Genomic DNA, 6576 nt, shown 5'->3' on the forward strand with positions numbered 1-6576 from the left:
TTCTTTCATTTACAAATACCTAAGGAGCTGTTATTTGCTTATTAGCAGAAAAAAGGAGGCCATTGTCTCTAAAGAGTTTAATACTCTGAGCTCTAATCCCAACTAGATATAAACTAGGATTATGTGAAGAAGTCTTAACCCTTAGCAAAGTATAATTTTAGTCTACTTCAAATGGTATGCAAGACAGTTGCTGATTTCTCTAGTTCAGCCTGATTGCTATGGAGTAGAGAGAGGGCCCAAGACTGGCAGGAGAAACTTCCAGAACTCCAGTGAGGAGATGTGTATACAGGTGAGAGTGGATGTAAGCAGACCCAACTAGAACTAAGTGAGCATTTGTGCCTGAAAAGTCTATTACATGTAGGCCTAGCCTGGTGGTGGACGCCTTAATCCTAGCACTTGGGAGACAGAGGCAGGAAGAACTCTGTGGGTTCCAGGCCTGATCTGCACATTGAGATCCATACTAGCCAGAGATAAATGGCAAGGCCCTGTTTCATTTGTTTTTAATGGAAGAATTTCTTTTCATATGCTGAGGTTAGAGGTCCATTCTCATGGCGATGGCTCCTGCCCTGGAATACTTCCTAAGTTCTATGACTGTGGGCTGAGTGCACTGTGCTCTCTCTAGCGAAAGTGTCTTCAGAGCAAGTTTCAGCGCCTCATCTCCAGCTGGGACCCCAGAACCACTTTTAGTCTACTCAGCAAGCATGGTACAGACCAGGCACTGAGCTTAGTCTTGAGTTTTCATGACGACCACGACTGGTCCTAGAAGGTAAAAGACCACAGAAGATGTCATTGACTAGAATGGCTTCCCTGGTAAAGCTTGAACAGAAGTGGTCAGCCTGGGGAAGGGAAGCAGGCACTTTGTGTCCTACGGAGGCACAGCCTGTCCTGGAAGCATGTGTCTGCTTGGGTGCGTTAGCAGCTTTGTAGGCTTGTAGTAACGCAGATGCGTTACTGGATCTGCCTTGCCTTTTTATGGGAACTTCTGCAGTTAAAAATGCTTCCTGGAGTGTTCAGAATGACATGAAGTAATGTGTACATTTACTGTGCACAGCAGTTTGAGGTATGAGTTCATGTTTTCACCACATTAATTTTTACAATGGCTCTTTGGAAAACCTCTACTCTAGAGAATGGAGACCTCTTTCTTCAAGGCTGGCAGAAACTTTATATCTGTGCAAACTAATGAAATCATGGTCAATAAGGAAACAAACCTTTAGTTTGTTTAACTGTATTCTGGAAAGATCATCAAGAAGCCTGAGGAGGTGAAAGCTGGGAGAACATCCAGTTCAGCCGTGGCCCTGAGATGAGTTCTTTTCTTCCCTGCAAATCCGTTTACATTTATCTACTGCTATTTAGACTAGTTAATGTGTTACATGAGATAAATCTGTTTCCTGAGTCCATCTTTCAGCTAGTTCTCCCCTCTCTGGAACTGACAAATGGTTGGAGTTTGACACAGTTTATCAGTTGAGCCCCTGCTGGGGGCTGCCTGTCACTTGCTCAGCTTGCTCAGACTACTGCAGAGCAAAAGTGAGTTGTCCGCAATATTTTGTTCTTACTCCCTAGTCTAAAAGGAACAAAGACAGATTCAGGTGGCTATGGGTTTCACCTCCCACGGTGCTTAAGTTTTCAGCCTGAGATGATTGCTTAGCAAGGTCACTGTAGAAATGCACCAAACAAGACACAGTTTTTAATTATAAGGAAAGGACAAAATTAAAGCTGTTGGGTGACTGATGCATATTTGAAGGGTGTTGAAAGTGCCTTATTTTGCAAGTAGTGAAAAACGTACTTTCTCTGAAATATTACCGCCCTGAGACTTGCTCTTTTGTTGCTGGCTGACATGGAGGTGGGGACAAGGAAAGGAAGCACCTTCTCCCCGTCCTGACAAGGCTTCCAGTGACCTCTCACTTCTTGCATTTGTTTTTTTGGTTTTTCGAGACAGGGATTCTCTGTGTAGCTTTGCGTCTTTCCTGGAACTCACTTGGTAGCCCAGGCTGGCCTCCAACTGATAGAGCTCTGCCTGGCTGTGCCTCCCAAGTGCTGGGATTAAAGACATGCACCACCACTGCCTGGCTTCCATTTGTTTTTATCAGCATATACCAACTGCACAGGATAATGAGTTTTATTGTGATATCCTTACATAAACATTTAACACACTCTGACCATATTTTAACTTAACTTCCCTGCCTGCTAATACAAAGTTGACACCTAGGCCAAGCCTTGAGTGGGTCTGTCGGGGTCTCTGCTATTCAAACTGCTATTGTTAGGTAGAATTCTATGATTTGGGATGCTGGATGAAACAAGCCTTCACTCCGACCGGCTGGTATTAGTGCCGGCAGTGAGACATCAGCTACATACGGATTCTCTGAAGCCACGCACACTTGGCATCTAGCAGTGAACTAGCAGTGGCCCTAAGCATGCATTGTGTGACTTGTTGCGCCTAATCCAAAGTGTAGTTTAATCACGGACCGGCCCATTAGCATGATTAGCTGTTACCTATTAGTGTCGTGTCTGATGCCGTCTCTCTTCTCTTCCTATCACCCTTGACCATTCTTGTCCGCTTTTCAAGCCACAGGGAAGAGGGACATAGTAGAAGAGGGGAAGGGGTCCAGATGGGAAGAAAAGGATGCTGGAAAGATCCTTTAGGAAGTAGGTCAGGTACTCGGGAGATTAGACTAGCTTGCTTCATCTCTGAATACAAGTCGAATACAATTAGGAGGAATTAGACCTGGGACAAGTAGCTTGGATTTATCAGCTTTAATTGTCTATTGTCAGGACCCAGCTCCCCTCCAGAGGATCCTGGTGGCAGTCTACACTCTTAATACTTTTAATGGCCCTCCATTGTGGGCTTAGCTCTCCTAAAAACAGTGTCTGCTCTTTTAAAAGGAGCTGTTGGGAAACCTCCCTTAAAACACAGAGCTGTTACTTTCTCTGTGGAGGATCCCATTCTAAGGTAATGCAGTGTTGGCCCAGGGTCCCCACAGGTGCAGCTTAAAGGAAAGATGCCTATTGAACATTAATAGGTGGCTTGTTTCCCTGGTAGGCACTTTCAGGAAACAATGGGCTGTAGATGGACCAGATAAGTCCTGGTTGATGGCTTCAGAATCTCCCACTATCTTTGTCAGGTCAAAACTGCCTCACTATCTTCCCGTTAAGAGTTGTGAGGCTTATTCAAAGTCAACAGTAGAGAGTTTTTTCATAAGATAAAGTGTCTATTAGATGAGGCCTGTTATTGTAATACCATTGTTTTCTCTTCCCTCTACCACCTCTCAACCTCTGTGGTGGAAAGGAACTGGCCTCTGAACTCCAGGTCCAATTTAAAAGGTTTGGCAATGGGCTTTCTTCCCCCTTTCTGAGCCTGATATGATGCTGGTATAATATTTAGAACTCTGGGTTTGGGATTCTGCACGTTATGGGTTTATTTTTCTAGGCAGCAGCCATGTCTGTGCGCTGGCACCTCCCAGGGTCATGGTTGTTGGTGAGATATAGTTATTGTAAGCAAAGCCAGGAGGCATGTGCTTTCTAAGCTTCTGAAAATCTGTCCTCAGTTTTCCTGGCAGGAAAGTGGGGTTTTGTTACTAACCTGGTCTTCAGCTTAGGTAAAGTACTAAACCCCACGAAGCAGAGTCTACACATATGATAGGAGTCAGTGATGCCTCTTTCTCTGCTTCTAACTTCCCCCGGAATGCATGCACGCGCACACACACACACACACACACACACACACACACACACACACACACACCCCCCAAGCCTCTACTGTCTTTAATTTTCTCTTAGGAAGCATGAGAAGTTTTCATCAATCTTTTTTGCCTCCCTGACCAACTAACTTGCTATGTAGCTGAAGATGACCTTCTTTTTTCTGATCCTCCTGCCTCAACACCCCCATGTGGGGATTGCAGGCACATGTCCCTTTTCTGTCTTTATGCAGTGCTAGGAACCGAACCCAGGGGTTTGTACAGCCACCTTTCCCCCCTTTCTGTGGGCCATTCCTCTTGCTGTAAGGCTTCTCCTCCCACTGAAAGAGACAGGAAGCATTTGCCCCAGGGTCTCACTGAGGTGGAAGCTATAAGGAAACTGCATTTGAGTATGCGCCTGCCCTGATGCCCCCCACTCTTTCCCTCAGAGTCTCTGCTCTGCCTCCTCTTAGATCAAGCTTATTCTTTTCCCACCAAATTCAGGCCTAGAAGACACCTTCTGGGTTCAGAAATGACTGCTTTTCCCACAGCCTTTTCAGGAATTAAGATCTCTCTCCTATTTGAATCACCATAATAAAAGCATGATTAGGAAGGCAATCAGATCTTGGAAACCCACAGTGGTTTCCCCCCACCCTCCCACCACCCCAAACCCCCCCCACCCCGCCAGATGCCACAGAGATGATGAGTACTGTTGGCATTATTTGTTAAGTTGTGGATGTTAAACTGAATGAATAACATTAAAATATGTGAATAATTAGATAAAAACAAAACTGTGACTCTGATGACAGACCAAGATGTTCTAAGATGTCATAACGTGGATGGCTCTGGGAAGCCCTGACATGGCAGCCATCTTGAAGGTTTATATAGGCCTTAGAAGAGCACTTATCTTTGTTACATTCCTGGAGAGAGAAGAGAGCCCTGCTTTAATTTACTTAATCTTTGTTTCCTTTCTTTAGGATGTCAAAACACTGACATCATTCTAAAACATCCCACAGGCCCCTAGGATCACCATTCCAAAGTCTAGGTCCTGACAATGTTTGTCCCAGTTTTGGGGAGGTAAGCTGTGTCATGCAAAGGGAGCTGGTGCTATTTTTAAATTGATTTAACACATCATTGAAACATATCATACACATGTCACACCCATGACACACACGCTGTATTACAATACAGCGTGTGTGTCATACATACATTCTCGCTCACTCACACACAGACTTGCTCTTCTTGTCCGGCTTTCTAAAACAAAAAAGAAAAAGAAAGAAAGAAAGAAAGGCAGCCAGAGAAGCCAAGCCCAGTGACTTGAGTTGAAAAGGCTGTTAAAGTTTAAAAGCCAAATGCCCCCCAGTTCTCATCCTGGCTCTGAGACATGTGGAGGGCTTCAAAGCCACAGTGCCCCTCTCTTAGGCTCAGGCTTACAGTTGGTCCCCAAATGTTTACCAGCATGAAGATGCCTAACTTACAGGAAGTGGGAAATGGGTGTGGGGGTTGAGGGTGGGTGGGTGAGTAGGGAGTGGGGAAGAGGGTGGGGGGTGCTCTATTGATGTGGTTAGCCTGTCATTGACCTTGTTTGGGTATAGCAGGAGTTGAATTAGAAAATGAAAACTTGTTTCATCTTGAGTATATTTCATCCCTTTTTTTCCATTTTTTTTTTTTAAACTTTCCTTAGGGAAAAAAAATTGTTTTAAACCCAAATGGAGTCCGGTCTCCAGTTTTGGTGCTCGATTCCCCTCCCTGCTGCATCAGCTACAATAGTCCCTCCCCACACACTCATCTGGCCGCCGCCGACACAGTGATTTCCAACCCACCCAAGGACTGGGGGGTGGGGACCTGGCCCAGGAGCTGAAACTGAATGAATGTTGGCTTGTGATGATGCATCAAAAGAAAAGGACCAGGGTTTCTGAGAACGGAGCTTTGGCATTGTCTGTGGTGAGCTACCATTTCACACACTCGTCATGAGTAAACTCTGCCTGAAAAAAGCTGATTAATAAAGACAAGTGCTGAGGAGTTTGGGTGTTCTAACCCTGGAGAAGATAATACAGTGAGTGCCTGAAGATGTCCCCAGGGATTGTTTAGAGTGAACATCTTGACACTTAAGATTGCAGAGCGTGGCAGCCTCGGCCTCTCTGTAGTGCACGTGCTGGCGTCTCCCAGCCTTAGTCCACAATCTGGACATCGTTGCTCTTGAATCCGGGAGGGCTGAGTGACACACGCCCTCAGCCCTTTTCTCACCTCCTAGCCATTCTGCACTGGACAACACCTAATACTGTAATATGAACATGACTCTTCTGAATAGGGATCTTGCTTTCTTCCCTGTGCCCATTCTCCTTCTTTGTACCCTTCATTTTAAGTTCTAGCATTTTCTGTCCTTAACCCCGTAATCATCATCAAAAATTGGCATAGAGCTGTTTGCTTGTTTGTTTTTCCTCATTTCTTTGAAACAAGAAGCAAACACTTCAAGGACATTATATTCCAATACGGTACCCCAAATCTGCTTTCCTGACTGTTCTGCCTATGGCTTTGTCCAGCTCAGCTGAAACACCTGGAAATAATTTTAGGGTTGCCTGGCTAAGCCTCACACTGGTATTTGATGTTTGCGTCCTCCCTAGACTCAAGCCCATTTCACCACCTCAGAAGGTGAGTGCAGGCTGATATTAATTAACCGTGAGCTGATTCACTGGCATCTTCTAGTCATTAAAGCAGGTATTTGGCCTAAAATAGCCCCTTCCCACCCTGACTGCCACCCTTTGCCTGTTCCTTTACACCACAGTGGTGGAGTCACCGACACTTGCACCGTGTCTGTGGCCCAGGAGCAGAGTTTATCCTGAAAGGGAAGTGGAAAAACCGTGTTACCTGATCTGCAGTGGAGACAGCTAACAGCAGGCCAGCC

The sequence above is a fragment of the Onychomys torridus genome, chromosome 19 (genome assembly GCF_903995425.1).
Source record: "Onychomys torridus chromosome 19, mOncTor1.1, whole genome shotgun sequence".
Lineage (NCBI taxonomy): Eukaryota > Metazoa > Chordata > Mammalia > Rodentia > Cricetidae > Onychomys > Onychomys torridus.